This window comes from Uranotaenia lowii, chromosome 2 (genome assembly GCF_029784155.1).
Source record: "Uranotaenia lowii strain MFRU-FL chromosome 2, ASM2978415v1, whole genome shotgun sequence".
Taxonomy (NCBI): Eukaryota; Metazoa; Arthropoda; class Insecta; order Diptera; family Culicidae; genus Uranotaenia; species Uranotaenia lowii.
In genome coordinates, this window is record NC_073692.1 from 260,848,233 (window position 1) to 260,860,674 (window position 12,442).

The 12,442-nt window shown below is 37.2% G+C and overlaps 1 long non-coding RNA gene across 1 annotated transcript; it reads right to left on the reverse strand.

Annotated features, from left to right (window-relative positions):
* Positions 1-2,923: 2,923 nt before the first annotated feature.
* On the reverse strand, positions 2,924-3,379 carry LOC129744681 (uncharacterized). Its single transcript, XR_008736971.1, has 2 exons — positions 3,186-3,379; positions 2,924-3,126 (listed from the first exon to the last, which is right to left on the reverse strand). It is a non-coding gene; the product is annotated as an uncharacterized LOC129744681 (long non-coding RNA).
* Between the last annotated feature and the right edge of the window lie 9,063 nt (positions 3,380-12,442).

The following is a 12,442-nucleotide window of genomic DNA, read 5'->3' on the forward strand; positions in this document are numbered from 1 at the left end:
GCCGTATACAGTAGAGAAAGTTCATCGTTCCAATAATACTTCGGGGTATATATACTGAGTTTTCTATGCTTTTTACGAATTTCATTGGATAATGTGATAAAATCCTGAAATTCTTCAATTTCCCAATGTTTTATTTGAGAAATTTCTTCAGCAATTTTTATACGGTCAAAATAGAACTTTTTTTTGGGTTTATAACTTAGTTGTAGTTGTATTTTCAACATGAGGTGTCCACTTCCACCGAAACTTTTTCCCAATACTTCCCATTTTGCGTTGTCGAACAAATTTGAAGTGCACATTGACAGATCAATAGCACTAGGTCTTTGATCAACGTTAGACGGTATATATGTTGATTCTCCTGTGTTCATAATCAGTAAATTGGAATTAGTAATTTGATCATAAACCAAATTACCTTTGTTATTTGTTTCTGAGCATCCCCATAACTCATTATGACTGTTGAAATCTCCTCCTATAAGCACTTTTGGGTGATTAGATATTTCATTTAATAGTATTGGTATACACGTTTCAAGTTCTTGGATAGTGATTCTTGGATTTATATAAATTGTTACAAGAACCAGGTCGATTGGATGTATTTTTATCCCTAGAGTTTCAAAATTCATGGTTGAATTGAGTGTGATTTTTTTGAAAGATAAATCCGAACGCAAATAGATGCCTACTCCTCCAAAACCATCGGATCTAGGTGCCAGTACACGGTGATACCCTTGGATATTCCACCGTTCAGTTAGCATTTGATCTGGTTTTACCCAAATCTCAGATAATAGTGCTACGTCATATTTTCCAGAAAAAATTTCATGTGCAAGTTCATTTTTGTTTGTTTTTAAGCTCTGAATGTTTGCTTGTAATATGTTGAACATGTTTATATAAAAGTGTTTCCAGTCCACTCACCTGCTTTTCTCAACTCACCCATGATTTGAGCGGATAGTTCCTCTCCTGGTGTGCCGTGAGGTTTTAAAATTTCAACTAATTTTGTGCTAATTTCTTCCATAACTCTATTCCATTGTGTTTGTGTTTGCTTCTTGATCGTCTCTTCTAAATGTTTCTTCAGTTTTTCCATTTCTCCTGTTCTGTGCTCATTGTTCAAACCGTTTCCTACGTTTTCTTCCTTTTCTTCTTCCATTCTGCGTTTCTTTACAAACTCTTTCTGCGTCAGGCTCGATGCTCCTTCTTTTCCTTCCCTTTCTTTGTGTTGTCGGTTGTTTATCAGTGTATTGTTCCTTGTTTTAGGTACTTGTTGGTAAGATTTTGTTGTCCTTGTTGTAATGTTGGCATACGATTCTGCCGGTGTTGGATACTCCTCAGCATTTCTTAAAACATCGAACTGGTTTTCTGTTGGTAGTTGATACGACTGTCTTGCTTCTTGATACGTCATGCTTTTCTTCGCCATGGTTGCTTGGATATCGCTCTCTTTCTTCCATCTTGGACATGATTTATCCGTCGTCTTGTGCTCGTTACTCTCACAGTAAATGCATTTTATTTTTTTACAGTTTTTGTCTACCGGATGTTCCTCTGAACAACTAGGACATTTTTCAACTTTTGCTTTGCAGTTTTTCGACAGGTGGTTGTACCTTAGGCACTTGTAGCAGATTACGGGCTTCCTGATGTAGGGTTGAATTCTGAAAATAGCAGAAAAAATACTTATGTAAGTGGGAAGAATATTGCTCCTGAATACCACCCCCATTTTGTGCGTTGGCTCTTTTTTTCCGTCCTTGAAACGACTCATCCTGAACACTGATTCGATTTCTATATGACTTTGGATGTTATCTTTTATCTCTTCATCCATGTCTATGGGAATCCCCGAAATCACACCAGTCATTGTCACAAATTGTTTCGGTATGTATGCCTTGTAGTTTTTTAGTTGAAGGTTTTTGCATGCAGCTAAACGGTTTGCATCTCTCCAGTTTCCCACGTACACCGTCACCTTATTCCTTCCAGTCTTTCTGATGTCCTCGATTGATTTGTCGAACCCATTCTGATGAAGGATTTCTCCAATTTTCAAGCGATTGAGTGTCTTCGTTTTCTCAATATCTGTGTTTTCTATTTGTACTCTGTATGGCCGTCCATCACTTGGTTTGTATTCGTAGTTTTTGAAAATTTTTGTTGATCTTTCCTGTTCATGCCTTTCTGTAGTTCCATTTGTGTTCAAATAAATGTCGTTCTGTTTCCTGTTTGCTGTTTGTTCCAACTCGGTATATTCCATAGAATGATCTCCTCGTAATGCTGATTCATTCCCAGTTTCGAGGTTAGGGGGCCTTGTCATTTTAGATGCTGCTCCATCAGGAGCAGCATCTGCGAAGCTCATCGTTGTTTCTCGGCTGTTTCACTTCACAATTTTTGGTTATTTTTGCACTCTATTCACTAAACACGTTAAAAAAACACCATATAGCGACAGTACAAACGAAAAAACTATTAAAATGTTAAAATATTTTTCGTCAATAAATAAAAATCGGCCTTCCGTGTCGAAATCCTTGTTCGTCCTTGTTTATGTTGTTCTTTTCCATGTGCGCGTTTGACAGTTATGGTTACACTCTTACTTCTAAACACTCATTCTTTCACGCAGAAAAATTTATTTTAGAAACAATAAGATTTCGAACGAAAATAATAAAATTTTTGGTTGGGAAAAAGCACAAATATATTTTTGGCCACATTGAATAAAAGTATCGATTTGATTTGAAATTATCGTTTGATTGAAAACGAAATACCCCCTTTTTGAAAATGATCCATCATACTTGTCAAAATAATAAAATAATTTTGGGTAAAACACACAAAAACTTTAAAGCTTAAAATTAAAAAATGAGTGGGGTTAAAAATTAATCATATTTTATGATTTGAGTTCATTTTTGTTTAAATTCAAAAGAAAGCAAAATGGTTATTGATTTTCGGATTAATTGAATTCGGGTACAATTAATTGTTTTATGCCTCATTTATTTGATGCAAAATGCTTTTTATCATTGGGAAAGTCATCGTTTCCCTTTTTACACATCATGGTCAATCTATATTACCGCTAATAGCTGTTGCTTTGGGGGATAATGGAAAGCCTTACTTCGCTCTTACTTCGTCCCATTTCCTTCCTGAACCAGCTTCGAATATTGTTTCGACTTCGATCGGTCCCTGAACATAAAAATAATAAAAATAAGTACCTCACCCATACTTGAATTTATGATACAAACCTGTGAGTTGTGGAACAAATCCGGAGGGGTCCAGCCGCACCGACGAATAAGCCGTTCGGATGAGAAAATTTGTTCATCTTTCCCGCTTATTTTCTTTTTTTTTTCTTTTGTTTTTAATTTTTCGGCCAACTACACGTTTATTGAAATGAACCGATTTTATATTTCGAATTAAATCAAATTTTATATGTAAGTAATAAAAAATGAGTGTGTAAAAATTACAAAATTTTATTATTATTTTCGATCGATTTTTTAGTGAAACGTATCGAAAAATTTGCATCGATATTGTAAAATAAAATAACAAAACGTTTTGTTGAAACCAGCCCCCTTTCTTTTTCTGCGTGTTGGTAGGTTTTTGACTCACTCACTACACGCTCAAAATTTAATAGCTAGACAAACTTAATTATAATGCTACAAGATACATAAAATAAATAATTTGAGTTGAAACTGGTATAATGTACCACCAGTGCGGTTGCTTTTGTTGGAATTATGGTCTAAACCGGCTGTTTGGACCATGATATGTCACGTTTGATGAGAATAATTCGAAACAATTGATGTTAAAACACTTTTATTTTACTGTTCGGCTAATTTGTTAGCTCGCTAACTTTCAGCTACTCAGTTCAGAGTAATGCGATATTACCACATGAAACAAATTTTGTGATTTGGTTTGACAGGTCGCACGAATGAACGAGTTCTCACAAATATCGCAGTCATGAGTGCGCAGTCCAATTTAGTGCTCTGCACGATTAAAATATATTTTTCAGCAAAGATATTTCCCGTAGCATCAAACTTAACAGGCGGTGTAACGTTGTTGCGGTGTATTGAACTACACCCTTAGAAAATCCTACAAAAGTACACTATAGGTGTGTTCAACGAAACCCAATCGAAATCAATTGAAATGGATTGACAGTTGATCAGCTGTTTTTTCAATTGACTTCGATCGATTTCTATTAGGCTGTTGATTGAACAGCCATTCACTAATACTAACACGCTATGTTTGTTGTCATTTTCTTATTCAGCTGTGCTTTTTGAGGTTTCGAGATTCTTTAAGCATAATGCAAAAAGTTTTAGGCAAATAAACTCAAATCAAACGTACCCATTGTATTCGCCATATTTTAAGAATTTCAGACAGATTATTTTCTCCGATAACTTCGTTTGTTGGTGTGTGAAAAAAGTATCCTTTGTTCGGTTGATAGGAGACAGTTACCGCGTTCAATCCGGTGTTTTTTTGCCGTATGGTGACACAGAAGACAATCAAATTCCTGCTAGCTACCGAAGCAGAAAAGTGCCCTCGCTAGCAAAGTAAAGGACTTTCCCGAAACTTGGCCTTTCGAGTGCTGGAGGCCAGCAGTTTTTTTTCTGCCTGCAGTTGTTCCCCGTGAAAGTGAAGTGGCCCCCTCTGGAAGTGTTTCCCCTACCAGGCGGGTGAAGGTCGTCGTCATTGTTTGACAAACGGCCTGATAATCTTCATTAGTCTGGTTGTCCCGCTCGTTGAGATTCGTGGCAGCCATCTTCAATCAACGAAGGAAGACCACGTGGTTGGATCCATCGTTAGACACTGGACCATATATACGACTTGGAAATTGGCCGAATAGTCGTGAAGAACGAAAAAATCAAACAAGTTTGTAATTTCTTTTATTTTTTCACTGTTTCTACTCTATCTTTTTTCCCTTTTTAATATTTTAACAATTAAGTGCTTCGCTCATATTTTTAAAACGGAGACATTAGTGTCTCCGTTGAAAAAATATGAACGAAGGCGGGGGGTTAAACCCCTCAACTGATAATGATGAGAATATGACCTACGAGAATGAGGAGCATCTGGAGGATCCAGATGCTGCTGGTCCCTCAAATGCTCACATTTCTCAGACGGACAGTAATTCCTCATCATCAGTTGAGAGTAGAACAACCCGGCTCCGAAAATATGCGGAAGGTTCATCTTCTTCTGGATCTTGGGTGGTTTTTATCCGGCCCAAAAAGAACGGCAAGCCTCTCAATGTGGTACAGATCACCAAAGATCTGGCGAGGTGGACCTCTGTAACCAGTGTTACAAAATTGCGTGCAAACAAGCTGCGCGTTGTTGTGGGTAACTCGAAAGCTGCTAACGAGATTGTAGCCAGCAATTTTCTGAATTTAGAGTATCACGTTTACATCCCGTCTCGAGACGTAGAGATTGAGGGCGTGATCACAGAAATGAGTCTGGACGCGAAATACGTTAAATCCAACGGCGTTGGTAAGTTCAAGAGCCTCGATTCGACTTCTGTCGAAATCGTGGATTGCCGTCAACTCAATACTGCCAACGTCGTAAATGGAGTTACAAAGTACTCGCCTTCAGCTTCATTTCGTGTGACCTTCGCGGGTACCGCCCTCCCTCACTACGTCTTGATTGACGGAGTTTTAAGGCTTCCTGTGCGACTCTTCGTGCCTCGACCCATGCATTGTCAAAATTGCATCAAATTGGGGCACACAGCGTCGCACTGTTGCAATAAGCCACGCTGTCCCCAATGCGGGGAGAATCATGGGGCTGGAGCATGCTCAGCAATAGAGCAGAAATGTGTCTATTGCGGGGGCTCACCCCATGAAATCTCTTCGTGCGAGGCATTCAAGAGTTGCTGGGATAAACAGAAGCGCTCTTTAAAAGAACGATCGAGACGTTCTTATGCCTCTATCTTAAAGAGCGCTTCTCCACTGGCCCAACCTCATTCGAGTAACATCTTTCCTGTGTTGCCAGTTGACAACGAAGAGGCGACTGACGAGGAGAACCCTTTTGTTTTCGTTGCGAACTCCCGGAAACGTGCTAAAACAACTCCCAAGACACCCAAAATACCCAAGAAAATCCCTACAATGAGCCCTCCAATCAGTGTCCCTAAAAAGCCGAATGCTGCAGAACAACAAAAACTAAATCCTCCTGGATTCCGCACGGTATTTTCACCACAGAATAATCCAACTCCAGCAGGGACCTCAAAGGCCCCCATGAAAAATGCAGTTTTGTCAGAATCCACTTCCCAGCCGGGATTGTTTAAGTTGGCTGACATTCTAAATGGAATGTTTTCGTTTTTCAACGTTTCTGAATCCATCAGAAGCATTGTAACAACAATGCTTCCTGTATTAAAGACATTTTTGAAGCAATTGATGCAAACTTGGCCCCTCATTTCAGTGTTTATCTCTCTCGATGGCTAATTTACGCCGAGAGGTCGGAGATATCACTGTGTTACAGTGGAATTGTCGTAGTATTATCCCTAAACTGGATCCGTTCAAATTTCTTCTTCATGAAACTAGTTGCGATATTTTTGCCCTTTCTGAAACATGGCTTTCTTCTGAATCAAACATCTCCTTCCACGATTTTAACATCATCCGTCTGGATCGCAACGATTCTTATGGAGGGGTGCTTTTGGGGATCAATAAGCGCCACTCCTTTTATAGAATCCACCTCCCTTTATCAGGAGGAATTGAAGCTGTTGCATGTCATACAACTATAAGAGGTAAGGACTTATGCGTTGTCAGTTTGTACTGGCCTCATAGAGTTGCAGTGGATCGAAATCACCTAGAGGACCTGTGCTCAGTGCTTCCTGAGCCAAGGTTGATCCTGGGTGACTTCAATTCACATGGAACTGTCTGGGGAGAACAAACTGACGATTGTCGTTGTGATAGCCCCTTACTCCAACTTACTCATTCATCTGGATACACCAGTACACCACTACACATGTGGTATGGGGCAAGCTCGCGACGTATCTAATCACATCTCTGTAGAGTATTCTAGACCGCGATCACGGGAAGTCACACCACGTATCGTGCTGACTGAGGCCAAATACCACATGGCGACGAGGATTTGGACCTTAATACGCGTGTTGTGAGTCATTTAATACAAAGTGAACCGGAAAGAAAGAGTGTGGGAGTTTTTCATTTTGATACCAGGAATAAAATGGAATTTAAAATACTAGCTTGAAGGTAAGCAAAATAAACAAACACTTAAATTGGTGCTTTAAAAAAGTGCTATTGAAAAGTTGCCATAAAGTGGAACACCATCCAAAAATATAGAGGATAAAATTCAAAAATAGTTTGTCCGAAATATAAACTGCGTAGTTTCTGAAAAGGAAGCTCTTCAACGATGCTGAATCAGGGAAAGCTCTTTGGCCACAGTATCTTCCTATGTGAAACAACAAAGGTGAAAATAAAAAAAACATAGAAAGAAAATAAAAAGTTGCTCTTGAATGATGCGAAATATTAAGGTGGTACAAGTTATTTGTTGATGAATCGCTGTTAGATGATGTGAAAAAAAAGGATAATGAATAATCCTAGAAATTGTCCACTCTTAAATGATGTGTAATTATAAAAAAACGTGATGATGCGAAGAGATATTAAAATCCTATTGAAAAAAAAACAAACAAAGTAAGAACAAAGATTCTTGTCAATCCGCTCTTGGATGATGCGATGGATAGTAAAAATAAATGTTTTTAAGAAACAATTCACTCTTGGATGATGTGTAAAAGGAAAGAATAAAAAAAAACCGTGTTTGGGGTGATGGTAAGAGATATTCAAATCTCACTGAATAAAAATAAACCAAACTAAGAACAAAATCCTGTCAATCCGCTCTTGGATGATGTGGTAGAAAAAAAATGTTTAAATGAACAATTCACTCTTGGATGATGTGTAACCAGAATAGAAAAAAAAATCAAAAACATGTTTGAAATGATGCAAAGTGATACAAAAACATGTTTGCAATGATGCAAAGTGATACTAAGACCACATCGAAAAATGAATAAATGAATAAAAGAACATCACTAAATCAACGTAAACGCTCTTGAATGTTGCGACAAACTAAGAAACAGCAAAATTCAAAGTACCTACCAAAATATCTTGCTCTTGGATGATGCAAAATACAATCAAAAAGTTCAGATGAAACACCTTACCGAAAAAAGGGACAAAGTCTAATGGGCATTGGACAAAAGCTGTTGGCCGAAAGCTTTCTCGAAAATGAACTTATAGAAAAAACATCGCTTACATATACGTCGATGTTTCCAGCTAAACAAGGTGGTTCAAACCTAAACAAAATAAAATGAAATAAAGTTTATGAAAAACAAAAATCTGAATGCTATGCTGGTTTACTTTCTAATTTGAATATTATTAATAAAAAGTTCAATTTTTCTTATCACTATTATTATAAAAAAAAATTAAAAAGAAAAACAATGTTGCCGAATGTCGTATACCTCAATTAAGTTCTGAATAGAAATAGAGCAATAGCAAAAAAAGATAGACGACTTATTTTTACTTGAAACCGTGAAAAAAAGTGAACACATTCTGAAAATGGAGCTTACAAAAAGCTCATTTTTAAATTTATGTTGCGGTGATTAAGCTGTGAAAAGTGAGAAAATTGATATATCTGAAGTCACCTTGATAACGGATAGAAAGGTGCTATCAGCTTCTAGGTATTTGATTCGCGAACTACCTAGTAAGGATAATTTGACAATTCATAACTTTCACAAAATATTACAAGAACATTTAAATTACAGCACCAATGTGAATCATCTATCATCGGGCTCAACTATGAAAAAAAAAGTTGAAAACTACATTTTGATAATAAGTAGTTTTTATTTAAAATTTGATGATTATTTGCTTTTAAACAATACTAAACTTGCTTGCAGATTCATCTGGCTGTAGAAAAATAGCATTATAGAAATCATAAATAAAAAAAATTGTCAAACTTATGAAATGACACAGAACTTGCTTGACGTTTTGCATCATGTTTCGAAATAAAATGATAAATGATTTGATAAATACTTTACCTGCAAACTTACATCGAAAGCGCATTGAACCACCTAATGAATGTCGTCAAACAGTGCATGGAAAGTTCGGCATTATTCATGCAGTGGTCATAGTGAGTATCAATCTCCCGGCGTTTCTATGAGATCCATACCTACATACATCCAGGGTGAGTCAGTAGGGTGGGTGCATATTGAGGAAAAGTAGGCAAGGGGTACCAAAAGTTTCTCATTGGTGGGGGGTGGAGACGGAGCGTTTTTTGACAGCGAATTGTTCGTCTACCATGCCTACGATTACGATTGCCTGTCACAAGATGGACGATTCCGTGCATTGGTATAACAACCCACCTGAAGCTTTACCCGCCTTGCATACATCCGGCTGTGGATGATGCAATCAATATCAGTAGGTACGCCGTCATAGTATTGTAATAGGAGAACGTATACGCAGAAATTCGATGATCTTTCAAGTGTGTGACAAACGTGGATCAGGGTTGTCAGGAATCCAGATTCAACTTTTAATTAATCAAAGAAATTGGACAGTGTTGAAGTTTTGAGGTGTTAGAACTGTGAACGTCTGTATAAGAGAGATGAATAATAATTATGAAACAGTTTCGATTTGCGTTCTTGCAGTTTCCTATTTTCAATTATAAACTATATGTCGTTAGTAAACAAAAGATTTAAACAACGCATAAGTTTCAACGACGTCAATATGATGATCAACCTTGAGAGGTACAGTGTGCAGTGCATGATAGGGATGCGTGGATTAAAAGTAATAGTAAAGGTAAGAGTTAACTGAACTTTATGTGATCGCCATCGTTATACAGTATCAAATATTACAGGAAAGGATAACGAAAAAAAATGATTTTTTCATATATGTTTAATTTGTTAATCATCTTAAATGTACCTTAATGTCTTATCATTCTTACTTGTTTTGGTGCTATTGGTTTCGGAATTGAAAGCTCTTATGGAAATACTTGATTGTTGGCAATATATTGTGTCGCCAGTCCAGCGCTGTAAAATCAGTTGAGCGACAATGGATTTTTTTCGGAGTAGGTACGTTAAACCTAACGTCGGAAGTAGTGCGCTGGAATCGCACGGTGACCCGCCATCCAGCGCACTACTTCCGACGTTAGGTTTAACGTACCTACTCCGAAAAAAATCCATTGTCGCTCAACTGATTTTAAAGTTTTTCCCTGTAACGACAATATTTGCTTGTAGTCTTCAGCTTAAATCTGATTAATTTTATAAAATCTAAAAACAAAGGGAAAACGTAATTCAATTGTCGCTGCTTATGCTGGGATTTGAAAACCACTCGACACAATCATATTTGCCTCACTTCAACTACATGACCAACTACTAAACCTAAGTCCAATTAACGTAATTAGTGATTTAGACTCTCAGCTACCCTTTTCAATTACTAATACTACTTTAAATTGAATAGGAAATTAACTTTCTAAGCTTAGAAAATCCAATGAAACCTGAAATTAATTAAAGGATTTGCTCTTTAGTAATAAACCCACTCCATGCATAGGGCAAGTAACAAAAAGGATTAATTTTCCATATTAGTTTCGACGACCTGCATCATTTACTATACGAGTGCTAACGAATATTGAAAAATTTATTAAATCTAAAACCAATGCAGTAGATTATCAGCACGTTATAGGGTTTAGTAGTTAACGTGATTGGCGCCTGGCGGCACATTAAAAACAAATACAACTTGATTGTTTTATACATTTCAGATGAGATAATAATAATTCATTATGTGTGCCAGTACAATTGCTTATGCATATTTCTTAAATATTGTCCACCTAACTTAGTATGAAAAAAAAAAGATAATGTTTTCAGTTTTGGAAGCTTGGATACAATTATTCCAATTAAAAAAAACTCTTAACAACTTTTAATTCATAAATCATCTTAATGATTTTCTTTCGATATTCTAGTTTTGAAATCTGATAATCAAAGTGGTCATCAATTTCAATTCAATTCAATTTTTATTCATTTTTTAATTATGTTGTAAGCTTTAAATTTTGAAAGCGCTTATTTGAAATTTTAATCTGAGCTAGGAAACCCAAGATCACATATTTATTTAGATGCCAATACTATTGCAGTCTCGCAGATGCTTCGTAGGCTTGATAAGAAGAACAGATATCGTAAAAAAAAGCTTCACACCTCTCTCATCATTAAAGCGCGGTTCGATAAGACAAGAAAAAAAATCATTGCAGTTCAAAACACCGTTTTCACCAAACTTCAGCAGCCCGAAGGGAAAGTTGATCATTGATCTAAATGAGGAGGGAAATCGTTATGAAACATGCTTATGAAAAATAACCTAACACCTAATTGAATTCATACATATTTTTTTGACCAGATCAGCTCGGCCTAGGATATTAAAAGTTTCACATTGATAGAAATGGATTCGGAAAAGAAAGTCATTCTTAGTTTCAGTAGCCCCGTTCAAATTGAGCAAATTACCTATGAATGCATGGAAATACGGCAGAAATTTCCACTTTTAGCAATGAACTTGCGGACAACTAGGTACCAGGAGTTTCTCTAGTTCTTGATCTTTCCCCTCGCTATCTAATGGCACCTAACGGTTACAGTCCCGATTTGAGACTCACATATTTACTGATACATATATTGTTTTGTCTTTTGTTTCGAAATAAAGGGGGATGTGATAGCCCCTTACTCCAACTTACTCATTCATCTGGATACACCAGTACACCACTACACATGTGGTATGGGGCAAGCTCGCGACGTATCTAATCACATCTCTGTAGAGTATTCTAGACCGCGATCACGGGAAGTCACACCACGTATCGTGCTGACTGAGGCCAAATACCACAGTCGTTCTACTCTTATTTATGACATTTGTGACAGTTTCAATTTAACAATTTTGAACACGGGTGAAAAAACACGAGTACCTAAACCTCCTGCAAGACCAAGTGCAATTGACCTCTCACTCTGCTCAAATTCACTATCATTGGATTGCCAGTGGAAGGTAATCCCTGATCCCAATGGTAGTGATCACTTGCCAATCAAAATTACAATCACCAATGGGGCCAGCACTTCAAATTCAACAAATATGGCATATGACCTTACAAGACACATCGACTGGAAAAAGTACTCGGACGAAATAACAGATGCCATTGATTCTATGAATGTTTTACCTCCTTTGGAAGAGTATCACTTCCTTTCACGTTTGATCCATGAAAGTGCACTTTGCGCCCAAACAAAACCCATCCCAGATTCAACTGTTTTTCGTAGGCCCCCAAATCCATGGTGGGACCAGCAGTGTTCCAAGCTTTATAAGGACAAATCAAAAGCATTCAAAGATTTTCGAAAACATGGAACCCTTGTCCTTTTTGAATCATACGTTTCCCTTGAAAATCAGTTCAAAAAATTGATCAAAGGGAAGAAAAAGGCGTATTGGAGAAATTTTGTGGGTGGTTTATCAAGGGAAACATCCTTGAGTACCTTATGGAAAGTTGCACGAAGCATGCGTAATCG